Source organism: Aulonocara sp. 'chitande type north' Nkhata Bay, linkage group LG14 (genome assembly GCF_057382095.1).
Source record: "Aulonocara sp. 'chitande type north' Nkhata Bay isolate Kocher_YH1m ecotype deep benthic linkage group LG14, A_spYH_male_GT1.1, whole genome shotgun sequence".
Lineage (NCBI taxonomy): Eukaryota > Metazoa > Chordata > Actinopteri > Cichliformes > Cichlidae > Aulonocara > Aulonocara sp. 'chitande type north' Nkhata Bay.
Genome location: NC_141357.1, coordinates 1,205,159 through 1,220,640, shown reverse-complemented (window position 1 = coordinate 1,220,640; position 15,482 = coordinate 1,205,159). Strand labels below are relative to the sequence as shown.

At 42.4% G+C, this 15,482-nt stretch overlaps 1 long non-coding RNA gene across 2 annotated transcripts; it reads right to left on the bottom strand.

Moving 5' to 3' along the window:
• Positions 1–6,518: 6,518 nt before the first annotated feature.
• Positions 6,519–8,906, bottom strand: LOC147313832 (uncharacterized). Of its 2 annotated transcripts, none has more exons than XR_015124817.1 (3): positions 8,361–8,906; positions 7,921–8,022; positions 6,519–7,360 (listed from the first exon to the last, which is right to left on the bottom strand). It is a non-coding gene; the product is annotated as an uncharacterized LOC147313832 (long non-coding RNA). The 2 variants fall into 2 exon arrangements; XR_015124818.1 differs by lacking the exon at positions 6,519–7,360 and adding an exon at positions 7,611–7,817.
• Positions 8,907–15,482: the final 6,576 nt, after the last annotated feature.

The window sequence follows — 15,482 nt, the reverse complement described above, 5'->3', positions numbered from 1 at the left end:
TATTGATAACAGAGAATTTAAAACATTGTTTATATTTAAAAATGGGGTGTTTGATAAAAGACGCTGGATTACTTGGAGAGGACATTGCGCGACTGTCTTATCGCATTTACTTCACAATAAAATGAGTTGACGCACACTCTGGATTTTGTTAATGCAGTTACATGATTGCTGTTTCTTTCTTTGTACGAGACGCTTTGACCAGACCACAATGTCAGACTCTCTCCTCAGGGCAGGTTTTTGACATAAGAGCAATGTGTGATGGGAAGCGACAAAGAAAAGAACACATATGTTTGAGTGGCTGGGAAGTACAGCAAGTCATCCACCAATCATATGGTTGAACCAGGGGTTGCTCTCTGAAAGGTTTCCTGATTTGGACAGAGAGCACTTAGATATGGGGATGAGACATGTAGTATAAAGTGCTTTGAGTAGAGTAGAAAAGTGTTGTATAAGAACGAGTCTATATGCAACATTCAATACAAGAATAAAGTCCAGAAATTTCACATTTTATTTTTTCTAAACTCTTAGCAGCAGAAATAGATTTTATTGATCCAACTGTTCTTTAAATTATTGTGATTAGCAAATGGACAAAGACTCTTTGGTGGAACATTTGTAAAGCATTAAACCTCCACACAGCATCACAGGTCAAAGACAGAAAGGTCTCCACTGAGGGTGCACAGGGGCTGACCGGCCCGGTGGTACCCCCAGGTGGGCGTGGCTGTGCTGAATGCAGGGTTTCCTCTCACAGGTTTATTTCAGCTCATGCATCAGAAACTGCACAATAAGACTGTGCATGACATTCAAACAACACGAATAAGCCAACAGTGCTGTATATGGTTTTACTTTGGACCACCTTCAGTTCCCATCAGTGGAACTAAAGTGGTCCAGTGTGTGGTGTTAGACTGCTTTGAAGACATCAGTGATTAATGTCTGTGTGAAAGTGTTCTGCTGTGCTGTTATGTCACTCCCTGCGTCTCTCTTGCTCTCTTCAGCGTGACACCTGATACCTTCCAGACTATGAGGATCGTGTCACTGGCATCATCGTGTGATGTTTCATTTGTTATAATGCGACGGTCTTTGATCCTGTGCTGTCGCATTGAAAACAGACGCATGAATAGCAGCGGTAGTGAAAGGAGCCTTTTTACTGCCTATGTGTATGTGCGCTCGACTGCATGTTTTCCTTACAGCACTGTGTTGTTAAAATGCTGTGACACACACACACACACAGTTTCATGGTATGAGTGTACTATACATGCACAGTTCCTGCAGGTGAAAAAAATGGAAGCTTTATGTAATATAAGTCAACCCTGTGATTTAGATAGAGGTGCACGGCCGAGATCAAACCAGTGACTCATATGAAAATGTCATTTTGGCACAGCATGGCAGGGGCAGTCACTGTAAAGATGACCTGAAACTACAGCTAGCTGTTAGCTCACATGTGACGCTTTTTGAAGTAGAGATTTAGATCCGGATAAAACAAAACACATCTGGTGTTTGGGTTGATGGACCAGGCCGCTGTATAAGTTCAGCACAGGTAGCATGTATGAAAACTGTTTAATTAAACTATATACCATAATTACTGAGACTAGTAGCAACGCATTCATAGCCAGTTTGTATCTAACTATGTTAGTTAGGCATGGATTAGGAAAGCAGGTTCTCTAAACCAGGTGTGGGGAACTCCAGGCCTCGAGGGTCGATGTCCTGCAGGTTTTAGAGATCACCTGGGGCAACACACCTGAATCCTGAACAATTAGTTCATTACCAGGCCTCTGGAGAACAGTTTAATTTATCCATTTAAACGAGCTGTGTTGGATCAAGGACACATCTAAAACCTGCAGAACACCTCGAGGCCTGGAGCCCCGCTCTAAATAAAAGCGTTCATTGAAAACTTACAAACAGTCAACTTACCTTAAACAGTGTTAGCTGTATTAGTGCACCAGTGACCAGTGTTGGGGAGTAACGGAATACATGTACCGGCGTTACGTATTTAAAATACAAATATGAGTAACTGTATTCTGTTACAGTTACCGTTTAAAAAGGTGGTATTCAGAATACAGTTACTTTGTTGAAATAAATGGATTACACGGCGGTCTTTTCCTGTTCCATACGTTAGGCTGCCCCCTCTCTATTTTTGGTAAAACCCAAACAAAACACGGGAGGCTCTAATGTCTGTGTCTCAATCTAACGGCCCAATGTCAAGTCTACTTGCGGCCGCATAATGACGTGAAGAAATATTTTTAAAAATTACTGTTCAAAGATTTTTTTAATATGAAGGCAACAGGCAGAGTGTTACAGCCCAGTTGTAAGTAAGCTGTTAAGACTCGACTGTACTCTGTGTTCGTGTTTCCTCTGAAACAATAAGTTCTGCAGGAGCAGCCTTTCAACGCCTCTCTCTGTCTCTGCTAGCAAAGTCGACCCAGACAACAAAATGGTAAATGGCCTGTATTTGTTTAGCACTTTACTAGTTCCTCAGGACCCCAAAGCGCTTCACACTACATCCAGTCATCCACCCATTCACACACTGGTGATGGCAGCTACATTGTAGCCACAGCCACCCTGGGGCGCACTGACAGAGGCGAGGCTGCCGGACACTGGCACCACCGGGCCCTCTGACCACCACCAGTAGGCAACGGGTGAAGTGTCTTGCCCAAGGACACAACGACCGAGACTGTCGACTGTTCTCTGGCTGACTGAGTCACTGTGGAACGTTGCCTCCCCTCAGAAAGACTCATCAGCGTGGGCTGAGGTGAACTGCTCTAGTGTAAACTTGTTAAGCAAACACAGCGTGTTATGATTAAACTCATGCTGTCTCAGTGAAGCGCGATATGCGACTTAGAGCATAGCAGCTGGGGAATGTCTCCACTGTCGTCTCCTCTTGTTGTTGTTTTTCCTAATTTCTCCTTTTTTCTTCATTGCAACTTTTCCCTCTGCACAGTTTGTTTCTGTCTGGCCGTCAGCCAGCGTGGAGCAGAGGCCGCTCCGCAGGATCAATGCCCGCTGGCAGCTTCGGCAGATTCTAGCCATCCATCGGTCCCGTCTCCTTCACATCACAAAAGACAGTTTTGTTTTGAGAGGCAAGCAAGCATTTAAAATGTGCAAGGTCTCAGAGTGGAAGTGAATTAGTCGTTGTTGGTGTCTTGAGTGGGACAGCAGGCTGGATCTCAAAGGTGCTGCTCTGTTTTTCATTAACTTGACCTTTTCTGGCTGGTGGAGCATTCAGTTTGTCACTTCTGAGTATACAGCTTTAGCACAATCTGTGCTGTCTGCTTTGGAAAACCTTGTTAAATTCATCAAGTCACGTGATCTGTGCACATGTCAGGGTGCAAACACGTTTGCTAAACTGTTGTTACAGTCATGAAAATGCTCCGGCTAGGATGACAGACACTACAAAGAGCCGGTGACACTCGTTTCTCTCTTTGCTCTCTGCTTTTCGTTACAGCCCAGATGATTGTTGAAACATTGGAGGAGAGGGTAACTAACCCAGCCCTTATTTTGTAACATCTCCATGGCAACGTAAATCTATGTAGGCACTGGAAAAACCCCAATTTAGACCTTACCATTTTTTTTCTTTGAGGGGAACAACAAAGGGGAAGAAGTGAGAGACTAATGCCTCCTTATGTCACTCAGATGTGGTGTTAGATAGTGTGCATGTTGTTTCTGCTAACACTGAGTTACACAGTCTTAATTGTGTGTGTCAGTGTGAGACGCTGGCAGCAGTTGCCAGCTGTCACTTGCGATTAGGAAAGCAGCTGAGTGTAAAACATATGAAAGCGACAGTGTTTGAACAGTTACATGTGTTTTCTTCTTCAGCCTTCACATATTAAGTCTGGTATTAAATAAAAGATTAAAGTACCAAGTCTCACCCAACACAGGACAACTGTACTTGTGCTACATACTAATATACAATATATACAGTACACAAAACAATATGCACTATTGTGTGCTGTTATAAGCAATGACAACAAGTTTGAAACAAAGCCTAAACCTGACCCAGTGAGAATAAGAAAAAAAAAGCCAAAAAGCAGTTCGATTAAATGCAACCGTTTTAACCCAATTAAAATGCCCATTTTAAGAGCAGCGATCAGCATATTTATAGTACGGTAGGAAAACTGCATCTTTTGTTTTTCATAACTCTGGGGTGTGGAGATCCCGGCTGACAGTTGTCCCAGGATAACGAGCTGTCTACTGGGCCTCAACACTAACCACAGAATGTGAGCCAGATGTTACCACATGCTGTGTGACGCAGCACATCCAAGCAGTAAAGTAGAGAAAAATTCTATTATTTTATTAGATTAATAATTAGCGCTATTTGAATGATTTGTCTGGACGTTGGATCTGGACATGTCAAAACAATAAGGACATCATCTTCATCGTTACATCAAGCAGAAATCTCCGGGGCTGAAAAGCTTTTTGTTTGAATTTACTCATTAAATTTATTTATGTAACTCTTTACAAACAACACGTGGCCAAAGTGCCGCACAGCAGAAATATCAGCAATGGGAATAATAAATACAATAAATAAATAACAATAAAATACCCACTGAGTGAAAGGCCAGTGAATAAAAACTGAGCTTTTTACCTGGATTTAAAGAGCACCACTGATGTAGACGGCTTAGTGTGAAGTTCAGCTGTGATTTAGGGACTGAGAGCAAGCTCAGCTGACCGGAGAGAACGAGGGGGCGTAGGGCAAATTTACAGTTGCCAGACCATTTAAGGATTTAAAAACCAGTAAAAGGATTTCAAAATAGATCCTAAATTCAATTGGAAACCAGTGCAAGGAGGGCAGAACAGGAGTAACATGCTCAAATTTTCTTTTACCAGTTAAAAAGCGTGCCGCAGCATTTTGCACCAGTTGCAGGTGTGCCAGAGTGCCCTGGCCAGCCCCTCGGGCCCCCTCGGGCTTGGCAGCTTTTTGATGGACTCTTTATTTGCATCACTGTCTAAAACATTGTGATGTTAACTAACTACTGACTGTTGGCCTATTACAGACATATACTTGGTATTTCATAGATATTTCCAAATGGAACTTTTTGCGGTGACATGATGACATGCTACGTGTCGCTCTGCAATTCTTTCACGATACCTTTTTTATCAATTCAAAGCAAAGGAAACAAACCAAAATAATAAAGTTATATATAAATGTAGACATTGGACGGCTGTGTTTGATGATAGGTTCATAATCAGAGCTGTGCTGAATCACCACCGATGTTGTGGACAAAAATGTTCTAATGTTATTTTGTTTGTGTGGTTTGAGATAACAGGAAAATAACAGTGTTTCATCCGTTTTTGCTGGGATGGAGCGTCTCACTGCAATTATCTGACAGATCAATAAAGTATATGCACTCCTGCATTTATTAGAACTAAAATAAGAATGAGGCACCAATACGCAGAACCTGCTTTGGAGATGACAAGTGATTAATAGACAGTTAACTAATTGTCCATCCTATTAAATAGCCTTTGAAGATCATGAAAAGCCTTTTGTTGAACATTTAACACAACTCGAAAACTGGTGTTGTGTTTGATAAGCGATTGAAGTTGGTCAAAAGTTTCAGCACGTCTGATTTCAAAGACTGCTGGACAGATTTCAGGGCCGACACTGTACATGCTTTTCCACAGAAAAACATTACATGTGAAAATAGTTTGAGTGAAGGATCTGAAAAGATGAGCATTTCTGGATCATCATCTTTATTTGTGCAAACTGGTTAAACAGGATCAAGAGTTTGTTTTAACTATGTTGAAAAACACGAATATAAATACATTCATTGTAAATAAGTGCTGCTGAATGCATCCTGTAAAGGTTTCATTAAAAACACACAATGCTGAACTCACACATGTGGCTGTGCTCTCGGCTCTACTTCAGCCCTTCAGTGCTTCACTCTGAAACAAGCGAACAAACGAGACCAAAACATTCTTGTGGCTGAAGTCTTCACCGTGAACCCCACAGTCACAGCTCGCATCCTTCAGATTGATGGATTCAAGCCACGCTCTCGCTTCCTTTAGAGGAAGGGCTTCTGTGTAACCCGAAGCGGTACGAAGCAGGCGCCAGTGAATTCAGCTGAAGCTGTTTGTGCTGAGTCAGATGTGAGCTGTCCTGTATCCAAACAGTGCTAATAAGCAGGGATCGATCACAGCAAACTTTCAAACATCGTTACAGGCAGAACGTCCGAGTCATTCAAAGAACAGCTTCAGGTGTGTGAGAGAGCAATCATTAACTGTGAGCTTCTGTGAGCCCATAGGTTACACCTTTAAGGTAAAAAGACACGTGCAGGACTACGTACAGTAAGAAAGAACTACAGCTTTACAAATGAAACCCACAAATGGGTGTTCCTCAGTAAGTTCCTCATAGCTCGTTGGTGAGCTGTTCTTCTTCAAGATGAAATTAGATTAGATTAGATAGAACTTTATTAATCCCTCGGGTGGGTTCCTCTGGGAAATTCGAAATGACAAACAGTATAACAGATGGGTTCTTGAGAGCTGCTTTTCTCACAATCTAGGTTAAAAAACAGATGTGATAAGTTGGGTTGGGTCTGACTGTGAAACTACACGCTTATTAACTAATTACTAATGAGCCAGTGAGCATGTTGCTTCATACCACAGATAATCCCACAGATAAAGGGAAGGACCGATATTTACACACAGACTTTAGTTTGCGTTCAAAACGAGGGACCAAGCCCAGAAACTAAGCAGGAAATTATTGACAGAGGTCAGGACAGAAAGCAGCTTTCCCATCTACAGAACCAGAGGTCAACCACAGCTATTGCCAGATGCAATGCAGGTTTAAAGCACTTCCGCATCGTCCATGCTTCATATATCTACAGAGACAAACAGTGTCCAACACTAGACAGGTATTCTCAGACAGGTGGGCAAAGGTTTGAAGATCTCTGCGTCATCCTGCAGCTGTGCAACTATGTTACTATTTATGGAAGAAAGTCTGTTTTAAGAATATGAGGTTGTGGCTCAATATAAGAAGCCAATGGGAATTTCTGTGTATGTAGACAACAACATGTCTGCAACAGCAACTGAAGTTGTTTATCACAGTTTATTGTCACATTTTGACAAACTTAATCAATTCAGCTGCAAACCAATAGCTGCTGTAATAAGATGGCAAAGACTCGTTTTTATTGACAATTTGTTGCTGTTTTCATGTCCCAAAAGTTGAAGACTCAGCTGTGAGTGGTGCCAGACCTGGTCCTGTTCTTCAAAAACCCTTTTAACAGCAAACAACCTCCAGCAGAGCCAGGCTCAGGGAGTGGCAGCCATCTGCACTTCCACATTATTTTAAGACAAATCAAGCAGATTGAAGATCTGGAGTTGATTCCAAGTGTTGATCTTTAGCTGTCCTCTGGAACTCTGAAGACATGATCTAAAGAGATGATAAAGTAAGATGAATGATATGGTACACTAATTTTTTTGTCAGTTCAAAAGGTCGTCTGTGTCTACAAATATATCATATAGCTTGTATATATAGGTGTGCTGTCTTGTTTTTAAGCACCGGCCTCTGTATCGGACCTGATTCTGTGTTCTGGGAAAAAAGAAGAAGGATCATTTGTTCTCTGGACAGCTGAGACACACACACTCTGTGCGTGTGTGTGTGTGTGTGTGCGTGTGTGTGTGTGTGTGTGTGTGTGTGTGTGTGTGTGTATTGGAAAAGAACATATGTTAGTGACTGGTCATTAGCTTGGTAAGTGCACTATAGGACTAACCTCACATGTGCTGCACTTTGCAGACTTCCATTCGTCAGAATAACACATTATCTTGAAAGCTCCTGAAAGCACCAAGCATCAAATCATTCCCACAGCATGGAAATGCATGCTTGAAACCTTCGGTGGGGAAAAACAGTGGTCACTGTGTGGACCTGCCATTTCTCTCTGTCTGTGTGTGTGTGTACGGTGCGCTGGGTTTTGTGCAATGCCGGGACCTCACCTAGATTCTTGCCTTCTAGTTTTCGGAAACTGTCGGAGAGCCACGCGTGTCTGTGTGGGAGCCTGGGATCGTCACCGGCGTGTAAGGTCTGATCATCGCACACTGTAAATAAACTGCAGTTAACCTGAGACGTGTTCATGAAAACAACAACCAGGCAGAAGTCCCCGAAATCAGGAAAGCCCAAACATCATTTACTCGGACACAACTGACCTCTCACAAGACGTTAATCATAACCATCACAAATTATTAACCCTGTAATATCCACCATGTGATCAGCAACCTGATTTAGGTTCAGGTCTTGACAGCGTGGCAGGAATGATGCTGAAGATGTCGTTAATTAATATTTCAGTTTTAAATGTGACCAGTTCATTTTTTCTATAGGCGGTATATCACAGGCTTCAAAGATCTGCAAATTAAACCATGAGTGAAACATTCCTCACCTTTGGATGCTGCCGGCCTCCTTAAGCCTCTGACAGCTGACTGTCTCTGTGTTTGTGCCTCTCAGCACATCAGTTGGTGAGCACAGCTTTTACTACAGAAACATCATATCACAGAAATAAACTGCAGTGGTGACAGATTCAAGTTCACATAAACAAGGAGTCTTCACATGTCGTGGACAGAGATGGGCAGTAACGCGTTGTAATCCGATTACTTTTTCAAGTAACGAGTAAAGTAAGGGATTACTATTGCAAAATCGGTCATTAGATTACCGTTACTTTCCCGTAGGAACGCTGCGTTACTGCGTTACTAAAACCGTGATTTTTTTGCGAGAATGTCTCACGACAGTGACGTAAGCGAGTGCGACGTTAGTGACAACAGCTGTGTGCAGATCAACAGTGGATCATATATCGAGTGCAGGAGAGAGTATGAGCGTGCAGCGTTTAAAGCGTGGAAGTACTGACCTTACTTTGAGTTTGATTCCATAAAAAGTGACAAAAACATTAGTGTCCGCTGTGCGTGGGAAGAAAACTTCTTTTTACAGCGAAAAAACCCCTAAACTTCCAACAAGCACCGAGTAGCTACAACGTAATGGGAACCTCACAGAGAAACTCACGGATTCTTCCACTGACCGCGGCACACCTGCACCAGGGTAAACCTCCGCCTGCCCCACTCCTGCTTTACAGGTGAAAATAGAGCAACAGGACCGCTGAGTCTTTGACTTTATTTATTTTCTGCTGTGTTTTACTTGCATCTATTTGAAAGACTGAGTGTAAACACAAAAATATTTTATTTTATGAGCTGGAATGTGCAGAAAATAGCTTTACATGTTAAACTAATTTCTTCCAGTCAGAGAATGTTGCAGATAATTAAATCTTTGCTTGATGCATAAAGTTAAAATATTAAAACTAATAAAACAAGTTTTAAAAAGAGACTTTTCCATTTGATTACATTTTGTATGATGGATTATGTAGAAAAAGTAGAATTGGGCTGAAAGATCTATCACTTTATCACCTACTCAGGTTGTAAATCGTGAAACTGAAGTAACTATTCATCAGTCCATAAAACCTTCTTCCAGTCTTCAGTAGTCCAATGTTTCATGGCCCAGACGAGCCTCTTTTTATCTTATTCTGACGTCTTCTTTCTTGCTGCAGCTCGTCCTGTCAAACCTGCAGCTTGAAGTCTTCTCCTCACAGCTGAAACTGAGACTTGCTCACTACGACCACTGAGCCGCCTATCACCAGAGATGGGCAGTAACGCGCACTAAGTACTGTACTTGTAACAAGTACATGTACTTGTTACAAATTAATTAGATATTAATTTGGGGTTAATATCTTACCCAAGGATATTCGGCATGCAGACTTGGGGAAGCCAGGAATCAAACAACCAACCTTCCGATCAGTAGACGACCTGCTCTACTGCCTGAGCTACAGCCATCCCAACTGGTAGTGTATATCTGAAATTTAAAATCTTTAAGTTTCTGACTCTACTAAATTATACTTCTTTAGCATGTTTTGATAATAAGATAAGATAAGATAACCTTTATTAGTCCCACACGTGGGAAATTTGTTTTGTCACAGCAGGAAGTGGACAGTGCAAAAGTTATGAAGCAAAAATTAGAATACAATAAGAATAAATACAGTACACAACTATGTACAGTAGAGAATAAAATATACAATAGGATAAAAATAGAATACAAATGCTGTATACAACTGAGTAAAAATACAACTTTGTCAGAGGGTTTTGCACTTAGTCTTATTGCACATGTGTGGATGTGTTTGATCAGTTGGAGGCTTTGTTGTGGAGTCTGACAGCCGTGGGGAGGAAAGACCTGTGAAATCTCTCCGTCCCACACCGTGGGTGCTGCAGCCACTGAAGGAGCTGCTCAGTGCTGTCACAGTCTGCTGCATGGGGTGGGAGATGTTGTCCAACAGGGATGACAGCTTAGCCGCCGTTCTCCTGTCACTCACCACCTCCACTGGGTCCAGAGGGCATCCTAGAACAGAGCTGGGCCTGCAGATCAGCCTGTTCAGTCTGTTCTTGTCCCCAGCAGAGATGCTGCCGCCCCAGCAGACCACACCGTAAAAGATGGCTGAGGCCACCACAGAGTCATAGAAGGTCTTCAGGAGTGGGCCCTCCACTCCTGAAGACCTGAGTATCTGCAGCAGGTACAGCCTGCTCTGCCCTTTCCTGTAGAGGGCGTCTGAGTTATGAGTCCAGTCCAGTTTGTTGTTCAGATGAACAGAAAGGTACCTGTAGCTGTCCACAGCCTCGATGTCCATATCTTGGATGTTCAGTGGTTGCAGTGGAGGATGTTTGTGTCACGATCCTGGGTCTTAGGACCCAGTGTTTTGAGTTTTAGTTCATCTTGATGTTTGTAGTATGTTAAGCTCATTAGGCCTCCTATGTTCATTTGCTTATTAGTTTCCCCTCGTGTTTCCAACCCATGTTAAGTCTCCCCAGCTCTTCATGCGTTTCATGTCTGTGTCTTACGTTGTCAAGTTCGGGTTGTCATGTCTATGTCTCATTATGTTTCCTGTTTTATTGTGAAGAGGTCTGGTGTTCTGTGTTCATCATGTTCAGTTTTACTCTCCCACTGTGACGTCATTATGTTCATGTGTGCCAGCTGTTTCCCCATGTGTTCCCACTTCCCTCATCATCCTGTGTGTATTTAGTCCGTGTGCTTTCAGTCATTTGTTGTCAGGTCGTCTGCTCATCCATGTCTCATCTCCAGGTACCCATGTCAGTTCACTATGGTTAAGGTTTTTCATGTTTTGTTATTGGTTCACCCAGTTTAGGTTATTGTTTAGTTTTCACCGATGCCCGATTATTTTTACCCTCGTTGCTAGCCTCAATAAACGGCTTGTTTTGTTTATCCACACTACGTTTTGGTCTGCGTTTGAGTCCTCCTCTGCAACACATACGGTCTGCCCCAGCCAGACCGTGACAGTTTGTGCCTGTGGAGGTCTACCAGCAGCTCCTTGGTTTTATCGTTATTATTAATCAGATCTGATCCACCCTGGTGTTAAAAACCAAACAACCATTAGTCTCTGTAGTTTTTGCCACAGTGCCCAAAGTGCGTCTTTTGTGGCAACATTAAAACTGTAATGGGTGCTTATGCAAGCCACTTGTTATTATCCATAGTAAATTTGCAGTTATTGAGACACATAGTTGAACAGGGAGGAACTTAGGCCAGACAACAGAGCTGTGACAGTGACGGTGTTCAACCTTTTTTTCCCAAAAGCATAGTTTTTAAGTTCAAGCGTGTTTGTGCATTAATTACTTATAGGCTGGTCTACTGAAATTCATTAATATCACGTTGCTCTATAGTTCCCTTTCAGCTGAAGCAAGAGAACTAACTGGGACTAGAAACAGGGACAATGTTTGGCACTCTGGTTCCTTCAGCTGGTTCTTCTATTATGGAACCAGCTTGGATTCCAGACTCTTAAGATTAGGACATTTATTTCTAACATTGCAATGTAGCATAAAGATGGTCGTTGTGTTGTTGGAAAATTTATCTGGAACCACTACAGATTGTCTCATATGGGTTTTATGACTTTCTTATGACTGAAGAACTGAGCCTGGGTTATTACATGTCAGCGATTGAGTGAGTGTACAAAGACTCTGTGAAATCAAAGGTGCTCTGCATGCACTTCTTTGATGCCTTGGCTCAGCAAAGGAACTTCACAGCCAGCTGTTTACAGCACTCCACATGCATTTCATTCTGTAACGCTGGTCATTCTGATGTTGTGGTTCAGTCAATGTAAAGAAAGGGCAACTTAAAGCCTCACAGGTTCCCATGAACTGGGAAACATCAGCCCCTCATGCTCATTAGCCACGTGAGTGGGGCCTGAATAGATGGACAGGCCTTCATTTTGAGAAGAGGAGGGGGAAGTTCAATCAAAACCCGCCTGATTCTTGGCTGAGGCCCGCGTCAACTGCTGTGTTGTTGTGTAAAGCAGATAATGTGATTTCCGGGCAAGAGTTCTCTTCACACTTCTCTGCAGCAGCGGCCCACTGTGAGGTAAAACTCCTTAAGATGAGCTCCAAGAGGGAGATTTTCTAAATACACTGGACTTAAGCTGACATTCAATAGGATCCTGAGCCATTCAGGATGCTACAGCCGGGTCCATTAAAGTGGCTAAGAACTCACACAGCACTCCTTTATTTTTAAGCACAGGGTGATACGAGGTGATGAAAAGGGCGGAGGAGCTGTGTCAGCCAGTGGAGCGGAAGAGTAATGGCTGATCTAATTTCCACATACACACTCAAATTAGAAATTATGTTATTGCAGTGTCACACAGGAATGTATTCCCAGTCCCTCGTGGTAAACTCGGCCAGCTTGTACAGCAGTTGTTTTTATTATTAATGCTAATTCAAACCACTTGCATGAATCACGGCTCTTTGTATTATGCTGGACCCTGTCGCATCCCATCATTATGTTCTAAATGCTGTTCAGCTCCATGAACCTGTATTTAACATTCAGAAAATGGCAAATAAATAAATAAATAGCCTAAAAATGAATTAAAATGTTTATTAAAATTCATTATTTTTGCACTTCCCCCAGTGTAACGGTGAAACTAGGGGGGGGGGGAAATCTTTTAAAATATGTTGTGTGCTTGATTGGTGGTGAGTAAAAAAGGCCCAGTTTATACAGGCATGTCTCAGTCTGTTGTCTGCTTTACTCTGATTAATGTAACGATGATGTATGAACATAAACATACGTCACTGTGTCAAAGAAAACGTCAAACTAGCAATTAAGAACTTGAACTCACCGGCAGAATAAAATCCGCCCCCCGACATCTACACTGTCCAACTTCTGCATTTGACCTGAATATAATGTCTGCAGGCCACGACACAGAATGCAAGTTTATTGTTCTGAAAAAGCAAGTTCACAGGACTCTGTGCAGTCTGGGAAAAACTACACGCACCATTACTGCTGCCGTAGGAATCGTGAGGGTAAATAGCATCCAAGTGCACTTGAGCAGGTCTGAACACCTCTATGTAAGCAGATGTTCTGACGGTTTGCCAGTCTTGAACATTCGTGTGTGCATTAACACAATGCCAGTCTTTCCAAGAGTGGCCAGCTGTCACAGTCCTGGGTCATTGGCCCAGAAGTTAGAGTTCAGGGAGCTCACGATCTTTTCTTTTGGATTCTGAGATGCGGTTTATTTTGCAGCTCTGTGTGTGCAGTGTTGTGAAAAAATGTCTGACCGTTCCTGATTTGTCACACTTACATGTTTCAGAGCATCCAACTAATTGTAATATTAGGAAAAGAAAGACTGAGTAAGTAGAAAATAGAAAACGTTTTTAAAAGATGATTTCATTGATTAAGAGACAAAGGTTATCCAAACCTAACTGGCCCTGTGTGAAAAAGCCCCTCTTATTAAATCATGAACTAACTGTGGTTAACCACACGTTTGAAAGCTGAATTCACTAAATACACTCGGGCCTGACGACTAGCAGAGCAGTCCAATCAAGAAATGACTTAAAAACCGACTAAAGATCTGAAAGAGCAGCACATCACGTGGCGATCTAAAGAAACACCCGAGAAACAAGGCCAGTGACATCTATCAGTCTAGAAAGGCTTACAAAGCCACTTCTAAGGCTTGGTGACCAGTGAACCACAGTGAGAGCCATCAGTCAATCAATCCAGAGTCCAGGATTCAACAAAAAGAAAGAGATCGGCATCCATGGGAGAAAACCACTGTTGACTGAAAAGAACACAAAGGCTTGTCTCAAAACATCTTGATGATCCCAAAGAAAAATATTCTTGGTTCAAGCACACTTGGTCCCTGCAGCAGGATAATGGTCCCAAACACACCAGCCAGTCCACCTCGGACAGAAAAACCGACTGAAGACTGTGGAGTGGCGTAGTCCTGACCTGAATCTGATTAAAATGCTGTAGCTTGACCTTAAAAGGTTCATGCTTGAAAACCCTCCAATGTGGCTGAATTACAACAATTCTGCAAAGACGAATGAGCCAAAATTCCTCCACCGTGCTGTAAAAGACTCAGTGCCAGTTATTGCAAATGCTTGATTGCAGTTTTGCTGCTAAGGGTGCTGCAACGCAGCTTGGTCTTTTTCACCCGTAATAATTATAAACTGCATTCAGTGTTTTTTGTGTTAAAAAACAACTGTGCACAACTGTAAAGTGCAGAGAAGCTTTTTGTGTATTTTATGATGTGATAATGTTAAACTATGTGAGTAATACAACCAAAAGAAACAAATTTGGTGTTCTGCTTTAAATAATCTCAGCAGGTATTTGTGTTTAGATATTTGCAGAGATGTTTGGCCTTCATCACACAGCTGCTCAGAACAGTGATGGGAGGATGATGATTTGGGCCATTTTGCAGCCACAGGACTCGATTATCTTAAAATCATTGAGTTGCCCATGCATCTTTGCATGCATCTAGAGTCACATTTGAAGCCATATGTGCAACATCTAAAGCTTGGCCAACACAGTCTGACAGTCCAGTCTCACCTGACTGAAATGCTTTAGTGGGATCTTAAGAGAGCTTTGCAGAAGTGAAAGCCAACAAACTGCAAAGAAGCAACACTGCAAAGAAGAGTGGGCCACAGTCATGCAAGTCAACTCCAAGTTATTACCTGTAAAGATGCTTCTACAAGCTAATGAGTGATGGGCATGCTGCCTCTGTGACTGCACGGCCTCACAGTCAGACTCACAGCAACAGTGTAACCTGAGCGCACAGACGATTGTGTTTCACTCATCAATATTTTAATATTAATCTAATTACTACAGTTAATATGAATGGTGTCAGACAGGAATGCCGAGACAACCATTGCTGGGCTCTGCAGTTGTCCGACGGTATTCAGTGCTGTTCCAACAGGTAGGTATGCAGGCTTTTCAAGAGAAACTAAACCTAAATTACATCAAACTTTATTGCTGGTTCAACCAATCCACTCACATCATCGGGTAACGTAATCTCCCCATCCTGCAGATTCTTTTTATCGCCCAAGCAGAAGTTCCAAGACGTAACATTCAGTCTGCACACGGACGGCCACGCTCACCAACCCAGCCTGTCTGCAACGCTCTGCGCCCAAAGTAAAACACATTAGTAATATATTATAATCTCACTACAGTTTGTTTTCTTCTCAAGAAC